The sequence below is a fragment of the Camelus ferus genome, chromosome 17 (assembly GCF_009834535.1).
Source record: "Camelus ferus isolate YT-003-E chromosome 17, BCGSAC_Cfer_1.0, whole genome shotgun sequence".
NCBI classification, from domain to species: Eukaryota; Metazoa; Chordata; class Mammalia; order Artiodactyla; family Camelidae; genus Camelus; species Camelus ferus.
Window position 1 is genome coordinate 20,505,639 of NC_045712.1, and position 22,165 is coordinate 20,527,803.

Below are 22,165 nucleotides of genomic sequence, written 5' to 3' on the forward strand. Positions count from 1 at the left end.
TTCTATTTATCATCACAGATGTCTCATTCAATATCATGTGTTCTGCTTAATTATTAATAAGCATTTCAATAAGACTAGGAACCTTCTGGGAAAATTGGCAAAGACTGTCACATCTTATTTGACTGTTTTATCTTGTTGTTATTGTTTTTGGTTTTTCTTCTTAGTTGGTTCTCTGATCAAAGACTAAAACCCTTCAAACTTTGAACTTGAGTATCGTACTTAAGTACCCTTAGTTCTTAACAGTGTGCTCTGTATTTGAAAGGTCCTAGAAGGAAAGCTGGAGACCCAAATTCTATTCAGCTTGATATCATTTAACAGTGTAACTTGGGTGGCTATTGTCATTTCTCTGAAACCACCTTTTTTGTTTGTAAAATCTGAAGCTTGGCTGAAAGTGCCTTCCAAGTTTCTAAAGAGTGGTAGAAGTGCCTTTTATGTGTACAACACTGTGCTTGGGCCTGGATAGAGGACAGACCTTGCCCTCATGGAATTTATAGGGCAAAGGGAGAACTGGTGAAAAATGAACACATGAATATCTTTACCAGTTGACCCATTAAAAAAGTATCTATTGATTAGTATGCAAGTGCTTGAAAGGGAGGGACATTTTTTGATCTGTTTTGTTTACTACTATACCCTTAATAAACACAAACAACACCTGGAACATGGTAGGCACTTGGTAAATACATTCTAAATAAATACATTATCTAGGCTTTTAAGAATTATAACAAAATGTATGCAGAATTGAAAACTCTATTCTGTAAAATCACGCAGTACAAATATTGGGGCTTATGGAAAAAATAGGATTGGTGCAGACTGTTCCACACCTATGTACTTGTGTGACCAAAGTACTAACAAAAACAATACTTGGCATCCCTGCCCTGGCCCCCATCAGGAAAACATAAACAGCCAAAGCAGGCGTGTAAGCCCAACTGGAAGCTGTTTCAGGGGAATTTTTTGTTGTTGTTTAGGGTTTTTTTGTTGTTGCTGCACTTTTTAAAATTTATAGTGCCCAAATCAGTAAAGTGTACATATTTTAAACATATAGTTTGCATTTTAAAAAATGTACCCTTTGGATAATATGCAGAAGAACTGAAAACAGAGACCCAAACTATTTGTCTATTATGTTCATAGCAGCATTATTCACAATTAGATTAAAAATAGTGCAAGTGTTTCTATTGTGAATGGATAAGCAAATGTCGTGTATACATACAATGGAATGTTATTCAACCTTAAAAAGTAAGGAAGATCTCAGACAACCTGTAATACGGATGGACCGTGAAATCATTATGCTCAGTGAAATAAGGCAGTCACGAAAGGATAAATACTATGTGATTCTGCCTATATGAGGTATCTAGAGTAGTCCATTCACAGAGACAGAGTAGAATGGTAATTGGTATGGACTAGGGGTGTGGGAATATGGGGATTTATTGTTTAATGAGTATGAAACTTCAGTTTGAGAAAATGAAAAAAGTTCTAGATATGGATGGTGGTGATGATTGCACAACAGTGTGAATGTACTTAATTGCCACTGAACTGTACACTTGAAATGGTTAAGATGGTAAACTTTATGTATATTTTGCAAGGAAAAAATACAAAAAAACCCAAAGAAAAAGTGTTTACACTCATATAATTACCACTCAAATCAAGGTATAAGAGATTTCCTGTCTCCAGCTGATCTCTTGTGCCCCTCCCTATCACTTGTGTCTCCTCAAGTTGACCACTGTTCTGCCAGTCCTTGAAGTTGACATAAATGGCTTATATTGTATGTACTCTTGTGTTTGGCTTCTTCTCTTACCTTCATGTCTATGAAATTCTGCCATGTTGCTGTGCATATTAGTAGTTTGTTATATTTTATTACTGTGTGATATTCTACTATATGAATATACTTGTTGATATCATTTGCTGTTGATGAAATTTAGGTTGTTTTCAGCTTTTGTTATTCTTTAAAAATTTTTTTAACTAAAGTATAGTTAATTTATAATATGTTAGGTTCCGGTGTACAACATAGTGATTTGATATTTCTGTAGATTATACTCCATTTAAAGTTATTATAAAATATTGGCTGTATTCCCTGTGCTGTACATTACATCAGCTTTGTTTATTATAAATAAAGCTGCTATAAACCTTCTTATATATGTCTTATATATGGACATCTTCACTCATTTCCCTTAGGTGGAATTGCTGGGTCATAAGGTAGTTTAGTAGATACTGCCAAATAGTTTTCCAAAGTAATTATACCAATTTACACTGCTACCAACATGGTATGAGCATTCCAGTTGAGCCACCTGTTTATAAACAATTCTTGCTATTGTTGGCATCTCAGGGAATAATAACAAAGCCCCAAAAATAGTAGGATGGAAAGGCTTATTTTGGGGTGCCGAGGCAGTTTAGATATAAACAGAACTGAGTTGTTGGGGCTTCTACTAAGGAGGGCACAGGAAGAAGTACAACTTTCTACAACCTGATAGCCAGGTAGGGATGAGTTGTAACTCTGGGGAAGGAGGAAGGCATGCAGGAGGTTTTTGTTTCCATTTTTGTTTTTTAATTAAAAAGTATAGAGCTGAAAAGGCTTTATTTAGTCAAGTTGACAGCTGTTTCCTTTCTTCCCTGTAGGAGGTTGTAAATCTAATCTTGAATTCTTACTCCCCACTGCCTCAGAAAAATTGCTTATGAATCAACACAACTTCTACATTATACTGAATTCACTCACCTATTCATCAGTCACATTTGAGCTAACTGGTTTTATGAAAACACATTTTGTAGCAGAACACACTGTGTTTGTATATATAGTTAAGAAAGAGGTTGAATGTTACGGGATGAGAAGAGCAGAGGATGTGAGGGTGTTTGCAAAGAAGTAGTTAAGATGAATGACTTAGAATCTAAGCAGGGCAAGTGATGAAGTGACCAGGGAGGGCTGATGATGATGTGTTGGAAACCATGGGTTAGAGATCAGGATGTGCTTTAGTTGAGCAAGGAAGATGGAAGGTTGAGGTTAAAGGGCAGGTTGTTAACATAAAGATTGTTAATAGGAGTTAGTTTTTGATGTTGACAAGATCTTGAGAGTAATCTTGGGAATATTGCAACAGAGCATATAAAAAGATAATTGGAGATGAGGAAGTCAAAAACAAGGGGTCAGGGAGTTTGAGTCTTCCACAATTAGGTGGAGGTTACCAAAAAGATGTTAGGAATTGAGATGGATAAGATGGATAAGATGGGTAAGTCCTGTGAGCCTATGATTTCTAGATGGGACTGTTTATATGCTTTTCCTTCCTGATCACCAGCTGGGAGAGTAAGCTGGGAGTGGGGTTCTCTCATACCCACAGTGCCTCAAGCTATCTTCTCATCTCTGCATACTTTCACCTTTTCACATCTCTTTCCTGTCTTTTTTAAAATAACCACTTTCCATGTACTTTAAATTTTATGCAGCTACAAAATGTTAGCAAGTATTTTAAGCCTCTTTTATGTTGTAAGCATGGTGCTAGGTGCTGGGGAGATCATGGTAAACAAAATAGGATTCCTGACCCAGGAGATCACACAGGATTAATTTAAAACAAAAGGGAAAAAGTCTCCTTGCATGTGGGCTGGAGGTATTTTCTCTCACTTGCTCATAGGAACAATCATAAGTGAAATATAGGTCAGGAAGTCTTTTGTAGGTGGATATTGTGTGTCTTGGAGCAAAAAGAATAGCATCTCAGTTGCAATAGTAGTTTAATAAACAGAAAAATGGTACAGCTGCGTGCTGCATAGTTCTTGTTTTCCATAAATGCTAGTGCTTGTGGAGGCAGATTGCTGGATCTGAGGAGGTAAAGTTCTGGCCAGAGCCCTGTGAATTAGGGGTAAGTGATGAGCTGATAGCATCAATAGAATGACATCCCAGTTTCCTTCAGAACATGGAGCTTTGTTTTCTTTCATGTTAGCATCAATGCCATCCAGCCAGTGACCATCAAGAACCCACTTTGAACACTTTGAATTTATTACTTGTTGCAGAAAGGGAGAACACGCACTAAGGGGAAATGAGGAGTTTCAGTAAGAGGATGTTGGGAAAAAAGTAGGATTTGGGCTTTGGTTGGGTAACTCAGGTAAGGGGGTTTTGCTTTAGATTGGAAGCCATGAAAAAGTAGGCACAATCTGTGATTGAGTAGCTCAATAAATCTTACCTATAGGGAGAGCGAACTAGAGTGCGGACAAAACCATCATCGGTAAATAGGCAGCAGTCACGCATTTTAGCTAAGAGAAGGGAGTGTTTGGTATTAATGTTGGTGGCATAGTGTCCTTATTAATATCTGTACTTAGACAGAATTATGCCATGGGCTTGTTTTGTCTAACTTTACCATGGTCTCAGAATAACCTTGTCTGAAGTCGGTGTTCTATGAGGTCATTTATGTCCAACAGGAGATTAACATGGCCTCATGTGAGCACCAGGCCTGCGTCTACATGCCAGATAAGACCTTTTCCCCCCCTTGTAAGTATCTTGACAGTTTCAGGCTTCCTCCTGGAGCAATTAACAAATGGGAAAAAAGAGGGGCATGCAGAAAGAGGGGACCAAATTTTAAGAAGTAGAATTTACTGAAGAACCTAGGTAGGGGATGGAAGGCTGAAGTGAGGGTAGAAGAATGGAAAAAGAGCTGGTGTTTATGAGAAAGGGGTTGTCTGAGGGGAGATTAACAGGATAAACAAGGGACAGATGCGGAAAAGTGAGAGAAAGGGATGCAGATCCTCTCCTACCAGAGACCAAGAAATGAGGTGATGATAGGAAATATATGCCAATTGAGAGAGTTAATTCTCTGGGTGGGCTGCCAGCCATTGTGTTGGCGGCCATGTAAAGCCTTTAGCATGTGCCTGGATCATAGTGGGTGTACAGAGTCTCTCTTATTTTTACTGGTATCTGAGTCTCCCAGAGGGTAGAAGTAGAAGAGAATGATGTGCGAGGGCATTCCACACTGTTTGGATGTAGAATACATATGAGTTTGTGGAGTAAGAAAGGGTTTGTGACCTTGGGTATACTTCCATATTAAAACCTGTGTGTGTCACTGAAATATCACTTCACACTTGTCAGGATGGCTATCATCAAAAAGACCACAAATAATAAATGTTGGTGAGGATGTGAAGAAAAGGGAACCCCCTTGTCCACAGTTGGTAGGATTGTAAATCGGTATAGCCACTGTGGAAAACAGCATGGAAGATTCTCATAAAATTAAAAATAGAACTACAATGTGATCCAGCAGTTCCAATCCTGGGTATATACTGAAAAAAATGAAAACACTAATTAGAAAAGACACATGAACCCCAATGTTTGTAGCAGCATCATTTACAATAGCCAACATATGGAAGCAACCTGTCTATCAACAGATGAATGGATAAAGAAAATGTCGTACACACACACACACACACACACACACACACACCCATGAATACACATTCAGAGAAAGACAAATACTGTATGTTATCACTTATATGTGGAATCTAAAAAATAAAACTAGTAAATATAACAAAAAAGAAACAGACTTACAGATATAGAGAACAAGCTAATGTTTACCTGTGGGGAGAGTGAAAGAGGGAGGGGCAAGTTAGGGGTAGGGGATTAAGAGGAACAAACTACTATGTATAATATAAATAAGCTACATAGATATATTTATTGTACAGCACAAGGCATGTAGCCATATTTTATCATAACTTGTATATAGATTATTACCTTTAAAATTGTGAATCAATATGTTGTACACCTGAAACATATAATAGTGTATGTAAGTTAATTATACCTCAATTTAAAAAAGTGTGTGTGTGTATGTGCTTACTTTTTAAGAAAGCCTAGACCTACTTAGTCCATTCTTTACAATAGTGTCTCTGATTATCTTGCAAAAACAACAATAATTTCAAAGTAGCTCAAAGCTCTGTAGTTAAATTTCTCAAATACTATGAAGAAGGATAAATAGACTGTGGCAATACTTTCATATAATAATAAACAAGGACACTCCTCACCTGCTCTGTTTTTCTTAGTCCACCATCCTTGTCCCTATTACCATGAAAACCCCTTACCCCCCACTGGAGCTGTAGCTCTGAGAACTTGATTCTTTTTTTTTTTTTAATCTATTTGATTTTTTCCTTATTCTGCATTTTGGACTTTCTCTGGCCATAAATAGACATCCTTAGACATCTTTTTACATAAACACCAAAGTCCTTGTGTAAATAAATTCATGGGGTAAATTCCTAGCAGTAGGATCAGTTGGTCAGTCAATTGAGATTTTGCCACATTACCTTACAAATGAATTGTGTTCATTTAGACATTCACCAATAGGATGTGAGAGGGCTTCTTTTTCCACACCATGATCAGCCTTGGCTATGCTAACCATGAGCATTTTTGCTGATTTGAATCTAAAAATATGATTATATGAAACCCTTTCTGTGCATATGTATATATTAATTAGTAAGTCTAATTGACGTATAGTGAATCTAGACAAACTTAAAATCTTTATATCATTTTCCACTCATATTCTGTGTTGCTACAGATAGCTTTATATATTGACATAAAGTTATCGAAAAATATAATGCAGAAAGATATGGGTGAATTAACATGTATATTTGGCAGTTTTTAACTTTCAGAGATGATATTTGGTGGAATTTTTAAAAAATGTTTTTGGTGGAGAGGAAACACTGTAAATAAATTTTGACATAGAAATAGTCACTCAAGGAGTAAGGACCCTTTGATAAAGAGTCCACCCTCTGGTTGACCACCAGGGCTGGGAGATGATTAGTTACTACAGAGAGATGCCAAAGAGAGCTTTAGTAGCTAAGGTGCAGGTGCCAAGAAGCAGTGGATTGAAAAAAGGGTAGATTTACATAAATTGCAGGGCTAAAGTGTCAGCAGAAATAGTGTGGTTATCCTGCCAAGTCAACTACTGGTTGTCATGTTTTAGCTATTTTTCTTTGGTAGTCCTTGAGTTTGTTGTCCCTGTTTTAATTTGTCCCCTCTCTATTTGACAAACATGGTTGCCATTTCCTAGTAAATGTTGTCTTCAGTTTATTTGCCATCTTGGTTTTGGGGAAAATGTTTTTCCATCTAAGAGACGTAATTCAGTCAGTGCAATGTGAAATGGGGACAGTGGTTAACGGGTCCCACCACAACGCTGACAAGCCTTGCCCTCCCAGCAAAGGAATCTCCTCAAATGGGATCATTCATACTGACCTACTTGGATGCTCTATTTCTGGTTTCCAAAATGTTCATTTTAGGCACAAAGATTCCTTTGAAAAATGAAATGTGAAGAGGTGAGGACAGTCCAGATTCCACAGAGCTCTATTTGTTGGCAGACATGGACGGCTGCCTTGTGTTTGGGAGGGAACTGGTTAAATTCTCTCTGAGTTTAGTCTGTGGTGGCTCAGTGTGTGTCTTCATTCCTGGCATGGCAAAAGGCACCCAGCTGGAATATGGCTGCTCATTGGGAAGATGAGGGGGAGGGGAAGTATGATGGCCTCAGTCAGAAGCCAACTTGTTCTGGGACCTGGTTGTTCCCATGACAGAGGAAAGGTTTGGGCATAATCTGAAGCTTGGTCAGGCTTGAATGAGTCTGTCTGTAGGTCTCCTTTTTTTCCCATTTGACATGTCACGACCAGGGGGCTTCTGTGTGGTTATTTAGACCATAGAAACAATATGACTGTGATGTCTTTTGCCTCTATCTATAGCAGCTATTCATCCATCCATCCATCCATCCATTCATTCATTTATCTGTTTAACATTTGTTGAGCATTTATTAGAGAATTCATTGTCAAAGGAGATCTGCATGGTACCTGTCCTCTGACCTTCCATTCTAGAGGGAGCCAAAAACTGGATAAGTACTTAAAAGTGTTGTATGGTTCAGAAAGTGGAAGGACAGAGCATGTGGAGAGTGTTATGCAAGGGTACCTAAACTTATTTTAAATGGTCTGGTAAGGACTTCCCAAGGAAGTGATGTTGCAGCTGTGAACCGAGGGAGGAACTGCAGTTGGCCAAAGGATGATGGCAGTAGCAGGTGGTGGTAGTGGTGGTATGTTTGTGCCCATGGTGTTCCATGCAGAATGACATCATCTGCAAAAAGTCCAGGAAAGAGAAAAAATTATTTGTATAGGAAACTAAGAGGAAAGTAGTATAATTGGAGCTAAGAGAACTGTGGACCTTGGGTTCAAACCATACCTTGTGGACATTTCTCACAAATGAAAACAGTGGATATAATCTATGACCATAAACTTCTGTTCCCTTCCAGTAAACCAGAATACATTTTGTATTAATTCTCAGCCCAGAGAATTTTCATTTGGGCTCACCACCTTAAATAATTTTTAGCATCTCGAGTCCCAAGGTTGTTAGTAACATTGTCTTTGACTACTAAAAACATTTTAGTATGTTCTTGACAGTAAATGGCAGTAAAATGTTATCTCTCCTTGTACCAGTGAGTGAATTATCTAAGCTTCCTCCATGATTTGTCGTAACTCCTTGTGTCCTCAATTTTTATTTTTTACTTAGAAGATGCCAGAGCTTCTCATTGTTTTGTTGTGCAGATTGTTTCAGGAAGTTTGAAATACTTATTAGATTTTAGGCAAAAATGATGGACTATTTCCATGGAGGTAGGTAAGCGTGCCTTGGAATTGAGTGTGGCTCTGAGCAATTTCATAACCTATATGGCCTTTGATTTGCATCCTGTAGAAGGATGCAAAGAACTGAGCCAAAACCCCATGTTAAGCACTTGCTCTTCTCTAGAGCATGCTGCATAGTAGGTCCTCATTAAACAAGAGTTACCATTTTTTTTTTGATGAGCTGATAACTTTTATTGGGCTCTGAAATTACATTCCTTGACTTCTGTAATCAAAGCCAGCAGAATATTATTTAAACTCACTCTCCATTTTTGCAGAAGTGGGTGGCTTCTGTGTTGACACTTGGTGTCAACTGATGCTTAGTCAGTACCTAATATTAGCCCAACAAAAAGCAGAGAAAAAAAGAATCTTAGTAACAGATGCCAAATTGCCAAATTAAATTATGGACTTTTGAAGTGTCTTACCTCAGTCAGTGTCTCTGACAGATATTTGTTTATGTATGTGACTTCCAACAGGTTGCTTCAACTAACATAGTATTAGACTATTACATATACTTAATTATTTTTATTCATAAGAGTACCTGATCAGAACATTTAGAGCACACTGATAGAGTAAACATTCTTTTTTTTCTCTCAGTATCATAATATCATTTTTATATGTGGTGAAGGAAATTCTTTTACCTTAGGAGTCTTAATAAGAAGCAGAACTTGAGTCCCTGAAAGAAGTGGAAAATACCAAATGCTTACTTTCCAAGTTCCCATGCAACCATCCCTCAAGTAAGTGACCTTGATTCAGCCAATCAGATGCATTTTCTATGGAAGTTGAACAGGAACTAGTGACACTTTTTGTGGCATTGGTAAAATCTGAAGCACTCAGGCCGTATGGCCCATTGCAGTAGAGCCAGTGGCAATGTGCAGCTGTCAGTGAGTGCTGATGGTTGGACAGCCATGCCAGATGCAGTGGTGGTGCTTTGGGTTGTGATCCTAACTGCAAGGCATCTCAACCTGGTTCTCCACCCCTCCCAGTGATCCTGTGAGATGCCTCATGACCTTTCAAAACATTTCCCCTTCATTCATCTAATTGCTGGCTTGCAACCTGAGCCCCTGTTGACCTACATTGTAGGCAGTGTTTATAAAATTATTTGCCCATGCAACCTGTTTTTAATAAAGCATTTCATGGGATTACTATGTTGGAAAACATCGTGGGAAATGCAGAATAGCATGATACAGCAAAACCTGGAGATAGAGCTGAATTAGGAAAATAACAATCCTTAGAAAGTCCCTGTGTGTGTCTGCAGCTAATCTTGTCTGCAGAAGGTTTCATAATTATAGTTTAAGGTATTGTAGGGGATAAATAGGTAGACAATTATTAGTACCTCCAAATCAAGGCTAGACTTTGTTTTGTTCTTTGTGCCATCCAGAGGAGGCTACTTTTGTTTGCCATATTAATCTGATTATAATAATTATAAGCAATCATAATACACAACCAACTTTTTCATGCTCTTACCATGTCCTAGGCACTTTCCATAAGTTCCATTTAAATCCTCATAACAGCCATTGTGTGGGCAATGTTATCTTTATTTTTCAATTACCAAAATGGAGGCACAAGAAGATGAAATAAACTGTCTAAGATTATCAGCCATAAAGCTGTGATTTGAACCTGGAGCTCACACTCTTTGGGCTGATTGAAACTAAGGTGTTAAAATGTCTCTCAAGTCAGGGAGCACGAATTTTCTTACCTTCTTTGTTTTCAAAGTATCATGATTTTTCTGGCTCGTTCTCTATGCCCAGCACTGTTTCTTACTGTTCTTTGCTGCAGTTGAGCTTTCTTGGCCTTTAGATCTCAGCCTAAAGTCTCTTCTGTGAAGAGGTAGTTTCTGCCTTTCAGTCATGTTCCCATATTTTTCTATCAGAGCACTCTGATCTACATTTGTGTCTCCCATAGGTCTGTAAGCTTTGAGAACCCCAGGGTCCATGTTGTTTTGTTCACCACTGTATACTTAGCCCCTGCACAGTGCCTGGCCCATAGACTTCCCTCAGATATCACTTAATAAATGAACGGGTCCATCACTTACCAGAGGTTAGGTCAGTGTTTCCCACCTTTTTCATTACTGCCCCACCTAGGAAGAAAAATTAAATTATGTTTGAATTCTTCCTAATGAGAGAAATTAAATTCTAGGGAATAAGATTTTATGGGGGTGGGGTTGGACACCAACCATTATAATATGTAAGGTTTTCTCATCACCTAAGAACTATTTTTTGCCTCCTTGGTGGCAATATCACCCCTGTTAAGAATGCATGGGCCAAGTTTTTGGTTTCTTCTGTGAAATGGAGCTAGGAACATCTAATTTGTAGGGTTGCTAATAAGATTAAAGCATCGATATGTATCAGTTCTTGTTGTATTGTAGGCGCTTAAATGTGGGCACAAAGTGTTCTCTTAAATCTTAATTGAATATCAAGAATGATGTCAGTTGGTCAAATAATTTTTATGTTAATGCTATAGTTTTTATAACATACAAATCTGAAAGAGGAGACATAAAATAAAGTAGCATTTACTGAGAAGTCACAGAGGTTTATCCAAGATTTCTTCATATAATGGAGATTTCTGGCCTTGACAGTTTACTTAGTATAATTCAATTTTGAATCTTTAGTTGCGGAATTTCCTAAGGAATGCCTGATAGTGTAATTTAAGCACAAAGTAAAAGCCCACACCTACAATGTGGATGCATTACTCATTTTAGAGCCTAAAACATATTATTTAGTACAAAGCATACTTATACAGATTCCCTCAAGAATATGCCATCAGACCAGTAATTAAATTATGTAAAAACAGATTATCCCTATTGTATATGCATTCTCTGGGCTTAAAAACAAATTTGAGTCATAAATATTAAAATGTGCCATTTTGGGCATGTTTTCTTCTTTTCAGTTAGATAGGCTCAGCAAATTATTTTTCCCATGGATAACAACTTTTATTAAAGGAAACATCACAAATGCACTTCTCCATGGCAACTGACTAGAATTTTTTTACTAAGCTCTCTTAAGTGTCTGATTTACCAGCCCCCAGGTAGTTCACTCTTGCACAAAAGAAAACTATTGTCAGTTAATTAGGAGAAAGAAATAAGACCAGGAACTTGTAATTTAATTTACTATAGTATGTGTTTACATATGTCCCATTGATGATATTAGGAAAATGTCTGTTGATTGTAAAAATACTCTTAAAATGTGTGCTTGGTATTTGTTTATGTGTAAAGTATATATTTTTATACTGTATTATTTTGTCAAGGATGAAATAAGAAGGGAAATATGCTGCCCCTAAATTCCACAGAGCAGCGCTCTTTTGTCTGAATGAACTTGATGCCATGACTTTATGGAAATTTCAAGTGTATTTTTCATGGTCAACTTGTTTTGAGAATTCTCTGAAGCCTGGAACTGGTGCTTGTCTGTAGGTTAAAAATGAAGAGGATGATACTAGGGTTTATTGAAACTATTCAGTATGGTAAGAGTGAGCAGCCAAATTGGGCTGGGCCCTCTGACAGACTCTCATTTCGTCTCTACTTGTGAGAGGACTTTGGGGATACCTTCACCAGGTAAGACCCAATAGTCTTCCTGCCAAGTCCATTTGAAAGAGGAACAGCACAGTTTATCTGTCCACCTTTAAATGAATATTTACAGAGCACTGGTCATGTACTGCGTGCTCTGCTAGGAATTAGAAACAGAGTGAATTGACAGAAGTGTTCTACATCTTCATGGAACTTACAGTCTAAAGGCACCTCAAAGGAAGTTTACAGAATTCAACGAGATTTCAAGGTGAAATCAAGGAGAAGTGCACTGTTATCTAGAGACTACAACCTAGTTTGGGGGTCAAGCAAGGCATCTTGGAGACCTGATTAGAAGCTGGAAGCAGTCCAGGTAGAGAGGGGAGAGGTGCATAGGAGGGAGGCAGAGCAGGGATGAAGATTCAAGACAGGGAAGAGCATAGCATGAAAGATGTTCTCCAGAAGCTGAAATCAGTTGAACTCCAAGGCTAGTGAGGGAAGGAGGGAGGGTAGTGTGAAAAGAGACTGAGCAGGATAGCAAAAAGCCTTAAATACTTGGACTTGCTCTACTGAGTAGTGGGGAGCCTTTGAAGGATTTAGGCAATGGAGAAGAATGATCAAAGTTGACCTTATGGCAGCTCTGCATAAACTGGGTGGAGGGCTAGAGTAGACTTGGGCCCTGTACCATCACCATGTATCCCATTTTCTAAGCCTGTGCTCTTAAAGGAGACAATGGCTGTGGACATCCTACAGTTTCCATCCTTCCTATTCTAGCCACTGGTTCCCCCGGAGATGTCAGTTGAAGTTGTAACTTCAGTTTTTGCAGAGGGGCCCCCACTTCTCTTTTCAACACCTGAGTTCCTTGCTTTATCTAATGGACATGCCCCTTAACTGCAGAGCAGTTCACCACCCCACAACACTATCTGGACTATACTTTCTTATGTCCTGTACTTTCTTTCCTGTGGGAGAGCTTAGAATCTACCATTTGCCTCTTCTAATGAGGCACCAATATGTTATTTGCCACTGAGTCAACTTCTGAAAAGTTATCAGCTCCTGGCCACAGCCTAAGGATAAGAAAGATTTTAAGTGTGAAGAACAACACAAATTTCCACCTTACTCAGCTGTTGCTCCTTCTTGTTAGCTGTTCTGAACATTGAGGATTTATAACATCTTAGCACCATTTGCCATTACATCTGAAAAATGACAAAATGTAGTGAAGTAGTGCTTTAGAACTAGAATTTGAGAAAATATGGGTAACATAAGCAAGTGTCCTGAATTTCTGACCTGTTGACTCAAGCAAAACTTGCTAGAATTCACTTGTGGCAAATAATTTTATTTTGAAATACTTGTTCAGAATCTCTTTATGAACTCTGGAATCACCGTATTTTCAGTCAGAAAGAACAAAATTAATATTCCTGGCAGCAATTAATGATCCATTTGTGGTAGTCCCTCTGATATTTTTATGATTTGATAGGCTGATCAGGCTGACGTTCCAGAAGAGATTGAAAAATCTGCCTGAAGATGCGTCAGTTTATTCCCACATTGTCTGGATCTGATAAACCCTTATGCGTATTGGGGATCAAATTGCCGCAATTGACTTTGCTGTGTTGCCAGCTAGTTTGCATGCTGCAAAATGGAAGCAGTTTACACTTAGTAGAAATGCCGTCTGTGAAACAGTAAAACATTATTATGTGTGCCAGCCTTTTACTTCTTGATCTCTGATTAATCTAGAGGAAGCTCACAGTGATTGAGGAACTGAGTTTTCTAGAAATTCCAAGTGTACAACTCTCTAAGTATATCCTCCAAACTCTTAACACCTGCCATCTGTTCTCTTTCCTCCCTTCACATAAATATTTATTGTGCCAGGGACTTTTCTTGGCCCTAAAGATATCATGGTGTGGATGAGGCGGATATGTACCTAATCTCATGGTGCCTAGGTCGGGATGTGTCCTTTTGTTTGCCGTTTAGTAAGTAACTGAACACCATAAAATTCACTTTTAAAAGCATTTTTTTTTCCCTTCAAAAAATTTACCTTCTCCCAAATCTATGTTTAAATTTCTAAATGTACGCAAAGGTAATTGTGATCTTTAAGATACTTTAAACCTATAAGATGGAATATTCTAATGCTATTATATATATTTTTGAAGAATAGCTGGTGGGAAATACCTCAGAACATAATGCTAAATGAAAAAGTAAGAATATAAGCTTAACATATCATATGATCCCATTTTTATTTTATAAATAACTACAGAGATATAGACAGATCTGTAAATTGTTTGACAAATAAACACATAGATAGGAGGCTGAGTAGAAGTACAGAAAAATGTTAATAGTTACGTTTATGTAGGGGCATAGTGGCTACTTTTTTTCTTAAACTATTCTGTATTTTTCCTATATTCAAAAATAACATGTATTACTTTTATAATCAGGGAAAAATGTTATTGAAAATAATCTCTAGTCTTGAATCCCTATGAAATAGACATGTTATTGTCATAGAGACTCTCTCACCAAACATCTTGAAGTTTTTTGCAACAGGGAGAACAGCAACTGGTGATAATTCTTCTCTATTTCTCATATTGTAAACACTTTACTTTCCTCCTTGAAGCCACCCTTCATTTTGCTTATCTCTGTCCAGTTCTGATTATTTAACTAATTATTATTGGTATATAGGAGAAATTATTATATTTCAGGTATAGGGTGACTTACCTAGCTGTGTTGCATCTGCTTAAATACCAGCTTAGACAAGAACTTAGTTATGTTAAAAAGTTATGAAATTAAGTAAAGATGTGCATGATATGCAAATCTATTTGGGGTACCTTTGGAAGTGTAGGGTACTACTGCTATGAAAATTTCAAGAAAGGAAGGAAGAGGACTGCAAAAAGATTGTGGAATGCCACTCTGTGAAAAGTTGGGACCTCTAGAGGAGTTCCCAATCTGGTGTTGTGTGTGTATTTGTGTGTGTGTGTGTGTGTGTGTGTGTGTGTGTGTGTGTGTTTTACAAGGTCTGCCTACACATGTATGATACAAGTATTTTTTTTGTACTCAGAAAATCATATATATGTTTTGGGGTCTAATTATATATATACAGTAGTATATATACCATATATATAATACTTTTTTTCTGTATCATATGTATTTTTGGGATCAAATAATATATACAATAGTATATATAGTACCTTTTTTCAAATGAATGTAGATGCTGTTATAATAGATACAAAATTAATTAATTCATTGGCATCTTCATCAATGCATCGTGAAAGTACAGTTACTATTCTGAGGTCTTCTGTAATAAAGGTAATGAAGATAACACATCTAACATTTCTTGGGTCCTTAGTATGTGTCAGGCTCTTCATTATATGTTAACTTATGAATGTTGTTTTGTCGTTGGAAAGGTGTCTTTATTCTTGGAAAATTGGGAACTACCAGCTTAAAATGGTGTAAATTCTAAGACATAAAAGCTTTGCAGGCAGTGTTGTTTCTTGGGTTAGAACCTTAATCCTGGTGTCAGCGAGATTTGGGTTCAAACCCTGGCTCTGCCCTTTTCTGGCTGTGTGACTTTGAGAAAGTTGTTTAGCATTCATTGATCTCCTTCCCCATTTGTAAAACCAAAATTATTGTTACAAGATTAAATAAAATAGGCAAAATCCTTAAAAGTGCCTGACAAGTAGAGGGCTCAGTAATGATACCTGTTCATAATGAGCTTATAGTGACAGGTTATCTTGAAAACAATATCAGTGAGTGGCATTTACTGTAAGAAACTATGTATGTGATTTTTGTGGAGTTGACTCTTATGGCTGGAAAAAATGAAATAAATTTTGTCCATTATTCAAAAATTTTAAACCTTGACCAAGATAAAATTTGACAAGAAAGGAGATAAAAATTTTAAGAGACAACTGAACAGAATTAGGCAAATAACTTGAGGTACCACCATCTATATTCTCCATATCCATGGGATTTGCTGCCCGATGCTCTCCTTTGCTAACACAGATGGATTTGTTTTCTTGATAGTGTGTTTCCTCTGCGTTAGTCTTGTTCTTGGCATCTCTTGCATCTGGCCTTGTGACCTGATGGTAGTTTTGATAGCCATGCCCACAGCTGGCAAGACTGTTGTTATTTTAATGCCTTTAAATAGTCTGTCTGAACCTCAGCCCTTGGATACCAAGAATCAACACTGTAAAAGATAATGGGCTTTAATGATATGGGTTGTTAGGTGGTTAGCTGAGTTACAGAGGGTCTTGTTACTAGGCCAGAGTTTGGACAGACATTAATCAGATGCTGGAGTAATTGGGGTCCTGCTAAGAATGCAGTGTTCTCCAATGACTCTCACTGAAAAGATACTCCCCTTTTCTAAGAGAGCATCCTGGACTGGGGGACAACAATTTGGAGATGGGCTTAATGAGGAAAATGTCCGTGGTAATCATAAGTATTGCCATACATAATCATGGAGCACAGGCTCCTGCTTGCTCGAATCAAGTATTTAGTTGTCTATGGACTGAAAGATAAAATCTGAGAGATTACCCGGTTACTATATTCCCTGCTAATTTCTTCAGTGAAGGAAATGTTTATGTTTGGGTGGCGGATAGTAAGGATTGGGCCTGGATTTTGTTTTTTGTTTTTGCTTTGTTCAAAGAAATGGGTATTATATGTGAGATAAACGATTATGTTAAGATAAGCAGCTATTTTTTTATGGAGTGTTAAAAGAGTTTATGTGAAAGTACTTTTGAAGAAACAGAATTCAAAGACAATCTGAATTCAACTTTGTGGCTTTATAATGAGACACCCCCACCATTCAGTTACAGTCATTTTACAATGTTGTGTCTTTCTTGCTGAGTATAAGTGACTCTTTGGGGGGGAATGTTATGTCATATTGATGTGACTGTAAGATTTTTTCAATGCTTTCTAAATATGCATCTAATTAAATGTAGATGTCACATTAAGAACTTCAGGAGAACTAATTACAAATGTTTGTGTGTCTTAAAATAGAGTTAGCAGAGCAAAAGTAAAATTAAATCATGCATCCAGTCCACAAATATGTTTTGAATGCCTACTCTGTGCCAGGCCCCATATTGGGAGATGGGGTACACTGGTATGAACAAGGCAAACAACTCCTGCCCTCATGCAACTTTGAGCAATCTGACTAATACATTCAAGGCTGTCTTATGAGTTTCCCCAAGATAATAAAAAATATCTCCCATCAAGTCCTCTACATAAGGTTGTTCTTCGGGTTAGTTTATGAGCTTATTATGAGACAGCATTTACTTAGCACTTACCAAACTCATTGTAAGTAAGTATTAGAATCTCTGTTCCCAGGGTTTCAGTTTGTCCTTTGTGTTTTCTGTATTTAATATTTAATAAATGGAGAATAGTGACAAGGTAATTGGAATGAATCAGGGGGGTGCTCAATCCCTAATCTGTCATAAACAAAATATGGGTGGGAGAAAGTGCCTTTTCATCATATCTGGAACATTTTCAGTTGGCATATTATTTAATAAGTCATTTAAGAAAAGACGATGCAGATTTTTACAAAATTGCTGTAAAATTATGTATAGTTAGAGAGTATACCATAACTTGATAATCAGTTTTTCTCAAGTGAGAAATAATTCTTCCTTTTGTCCTAATTAGAATGAATAGAACTTAATTGTACCCCTACAAAAGTGATCAGAAAAATCTAGCCTCTTCCAGCTTCCACAGATAGCTCTTAAAGTTACTTTAAGGTCGGAGGCTGTTAGGCCACTGTCCTTCTCTCAGGAACTTAATGATAGTTTAATCAAGTCAAGAAGGAGATGCTGGATGATCTCATTCTTGATAGACTCTGATAAGATGGTAATGGGCAGAAGTGTTTTCCCAAAGAGGTTTAGGTTTCAGCTGCACAAAGAAACTATCTTTCTGGAAATATGAGCCCAGGTGCAATACAAACTTGTCTTTTGCCCAAAAGCTGTCTTAGCTGCAAGGTCCAAGAATCTTTGGACTTCAGACATGTATGATTTCAATGTCAGTGGTTGTGGGATGCATTTTATTTTTCCAAAGCAATTAGTATCATAGGCTTGGTTGCCTTTTAAGAGCTTGAGGTTAGAGATGCTCAGAATTCTGTATTACGGTTGCCAACTGTCTTTTGTTCTAGAGTGCCGTATAATTTCATATGAGCTCCTCAATTGGGACATTTGGGGAGGCTTTATAGAGACAAATCATTATAATCAGACTTTGTAATTTTAATTTACCTTTACAGCTATTTATAAGAGTGTATAATATGTTTTGGATAATTAAGAAAAACCAGTATTCATCCTCAATATGAGACATTTTTATGTCCCCCTAAAATGCACAGTAATTCATCGATGAGGTAACTTGAGGCTTTCAAAATGGAAAATAGAGTTTTCACCTGAGGACATTCTTGGTTACAAGTGGTTATTAGGGAAAGTGATTGCAGACTTCGGATACTGCCAGCAGGCTAAAACCTCCTGTTCCATTCAGATGGCCTGTGGTATTCTGGAATACAAAGGTGGCCAAACCAATGTTCTGATGACTGTTTTGATCCAGGCATTGGAAGAAGCTGTGTTTTTGCAATTTGACTCTGAATTCATTAATGGCAACATTTGTTTCTCGTGTAGCCAAGCATGTTAATAAAGCTTCCTTTCTGAAAGTGGTCCAGAGAACCAGCTTCCAGAGCAAGGAGGAATTCTCTAGAAACATATTAAGACTTTATGCTCCTCATGCTGTAAAGAAGTTATTCCATGAGAACTAATTTATTGTTCATAAGAGCGTATTATTAACTCTTTGTTCTTTGCTGATAGCAAAATGTATGTATCTGATGGTTAGATATTGTCTTAGTGTGTGTGTGTGTGTGTTTTAAAGAGGTCACTTAACAATCTGGGTTTCTATATAGGGTATGGTTTATTGTACCCACAGAGGCAAATGGCTTTGATCAATTCTCCCCTAGTGGCTGGGCTATGTATGCATAAAGGTTTTGGAGTGTTGGGAAGGGACACTTAGCTAGGCTTTTGTTTTAAGAGATGCTTAGAATTGCTTTAAATTCTCTTTTACTAATCCTATTCCTAGTTCCTTAAAAAGGAAAAGAAAATTAATGAAAAAAGGGCTTGGGCAATGCTGATTTCTTATACAAGTTTTGGTTTACATACAGTTCTCCCAAGAGGAGCAGAGTGACTCCAAAATGACTCCATCCCCTGTTTTCTAAGAAAAAAAAAAGTGAATATGAGCATTTTCATGTAGTACAAATAATAAATAATGATTAATTTCCAAATAACAAACTTCCATAAGAGAAGTCTATACATGGAACAGAAGGGACACAGAGGAAATGATAATTAATTCTATTTGCTTGATACATGCTAGATGGTTTGCTGATTTTAATTCTTGAGGGATCCAGTCAAGGTTTCATAAGGAGAGCTAAGCTGATTGTTAGGTAGATGCTAGTGAAGATGGGATGAGGAGAGAAGGGAAAACTACACAGAAGGAATGAGGCTACAAAATGAGTGAGAGGAACTCTGAAAAATTCAGTGTCCTATCTGAGGGTTACTGAACAGAGTGCTGAACAGAGTAAGGCATTTAGCACAGTGCCTGGTACCCAGTAAATCCCTGTTGAATGGTACCTTAAAAATAAAAGCTGCTTCCAGTGGTGTTCTGGTAAAAGTTTAACAATAGAAGGGAGGGAAAACCCTGATTTGTTGCCTTTGCAGATTTAATGGGTGTAAATTCTCCCATTATGGCTGATTTCAAGTTACTAATATGATGTCTTTGAACTCACAGTTGGGAAGAGGTGTACCATCAGCTCTCCTAAGTGGGTGCAAGTTTGATCTAGCACATCTCTGTCTCCTTCTGTCTTGTGTGTAATGCTCGAAGTTTTTGCAATCCATCTTTTATGTCTGAAGGGTATTCTCCGCAAGTCACCCTGGCCTAAGCAGCAGAAATTTAACTCAATTACTAAAAGATGAACGGTGTTAATGTGAGGTATGTTATTGGAAATAATTGCTAAGCTCTGGGGTGTGAATTTTGCTTGGGGGAATTTCTAGACTCAGATCTTTGGCTGAGAGCCACTCTAAGTTTTAGACTTGAGAGTAGGAATGGTTTTTGATTCTCAGCTGGATGAGGGTGGCTCTGGTGGGAGGAACTGACTAATGCGAGTTACTTGTTAGAGTTGGGAGGAAAGATATTTTTGTTAGCAGGAAAGAGATACTAATTATTTTTCAGTTTTTTTCCTGCTGATGAAGGTTTGAGTAGGCAAAATGTGTAGGAAAGAAGAGAAAAGTCCAGAATTCCGTGTGGTGGAGGAAAGTAGAAACTGAGGACAGAGCAGTCTTTAAACCTGCTTTCAGTGGAGGTGTTGTGGGGGAGTCCTGGGGGAAGAGTAATAATGATAAGAAAGACACTTGTGTACAGCTGCTCACCTAACATGCTGGCCTTGGTTCTGAGTGATGTACGTGTTATATTTTTTCATCCCTGACGACTGTCTTGAAGGATAAATACTCAAATCCATTCAATTGCTCAAGCCAGAAATTTAGGAATTAACCTTGATTATTCCTCTCACCCACTACATCCTATTTATAACCAAGTCTTGATGATTATACCTCCACTTATATTTCACAGCCACTTGACTCCTCTCCATGTCCTCGTCTAATCCCCTGGTCTAGGCCACCATCATTGTTCACTTCTTATTTGGTGTCCCTGAGTCCACAGTTCCTCTTTCATTCTTTTCCTACCTGGCAGCAAGAATGATACTCTCAAAAAGGTCATTTCATGTTATTCTCCTGCTTAAACACTTTTGATAGATCTCTGTTACCTTTACAGTGAATTCTGGACTTCTTCACATGATCTAACCCTTATTTAGCATGCTCTTTGCTTTCTAAGCCTCAGAACACTGATTTGTCAGTTTTTCAAACATCCAGTATCTTTTTTTTTTGCATTTGCCTAAAACTCAATTCCCTCTGCTTCCCTTCCCCTCTTCTGGGTTCTTTCTTATCCTTGAGGTCTCCATTTAAATGCCATCTATTAAGAGAAGACTTCTTTATCTTGTAATTCAGGCAGATCCTTCCCCTTCTTGATAGTCTCTGTCTTAACACCCTGTTTCTTTCATAGCATTTTCTGTTCAATTTAAAAAATTTTATTCCTTATTTTTAGCTTCCTTGCCCACTAGACCATGGATTAGTACTATGTCTCTCTTGTTTATCATGGTTTCTTCAGTTCCTGGCACCATGCCTGTCATATAGTAGATGCTTGATAAATCCCTTTTGAATGAATGAAGAAACTGTGTCAGAGTTCAGGGTCACTTGGGTTTTATGCTGTTGCCTCTTCTCTCTAATTGAGTACCTTTCCCTCTCCTACCCACCACCTTCTGTTGTACAGTGGCCTGGTTGCAGTGGGGGTTGGGATTTGGCCTGTGGTGTCTTTATAGTCTGATCCAGTCCCAGGGTTACACCCTGACTTTACCCATCATTCGTTTGCTGATAACGCATGAATCTGGGTCTTCACAGCACTCTTACTTCACCTCTAGTCCACACTTCCAATGCCAACTGGGCACCTTTTGACTGAGCCTCGGGTGCCTCAAACATAACTTATACAAAACTGAATTATCCAAATTCCCTGTTTCTCTTTCTGTATTCCTCATCTCAACAAATGGCACTTTCATCTACTCAGTTTTCCAAGTTAGAAACCTGTGCATCTTCCTTGAGGGATTTTTCATATCTCCAAGTCAGTCAATAAAACCTACCAGTTTGAACCTCTGTATATCGTTTGACTCAGGACCCTTCTTCCTCTTCCTGCCATCTCTGCCTTAACCCAGGCCACTATCTTCTCTGACCCATTGCTATAGCAGCCTCCTCACCATCTCCCTGCTTCAGGTCAGTTCAGCTCCAGTATATCCTAAGGTATCTATCTGAAATGCACATTTGATCAGGTCACATCTTTCTTGAACCCTTACATAGCCTCTTCATGATTGGCAGGAGGAAGTTCAAATCCCTTAGCACATTAAGAAGGCCAGAGAAGTACACTGTACTAACTTATGCACAAGTTGTGAGGAATATATAGGGCAAGGATATGAAGAGCAAGATCTGATGCATCACGTGC

At 37.9% G+C, this 22,165-nt stretch overlaps 1 protein-coding gene and 1 long non-coding RNA gene across 2 annotated transcripts in view; both read left to right on the plus strand.

Annotated features, from left to right (window-relative positions):
- ERC2 (ELKS/RAB6-interacting/CAST family member 2) overlaps window positions 1–22,165 on the plus strand; it is an 875,889-nt gene that overhangs the window by 202,956 nt on the left and 650,768 nt on the right. The gene's annotated exons all lie outside the window — the stretch shown is intronic.
- Window positions 1,290–5,612, plus strand: LOC116657122. Its single transcript, XR_004312124.1, has 3 exons — window positions 1,290–1,303; window positions 2,996–3,000; window positions 5,421–5,612. It is a non-coding gene; the product is annotated as an uncharacterized LOC116657122 (long non-coding RNA).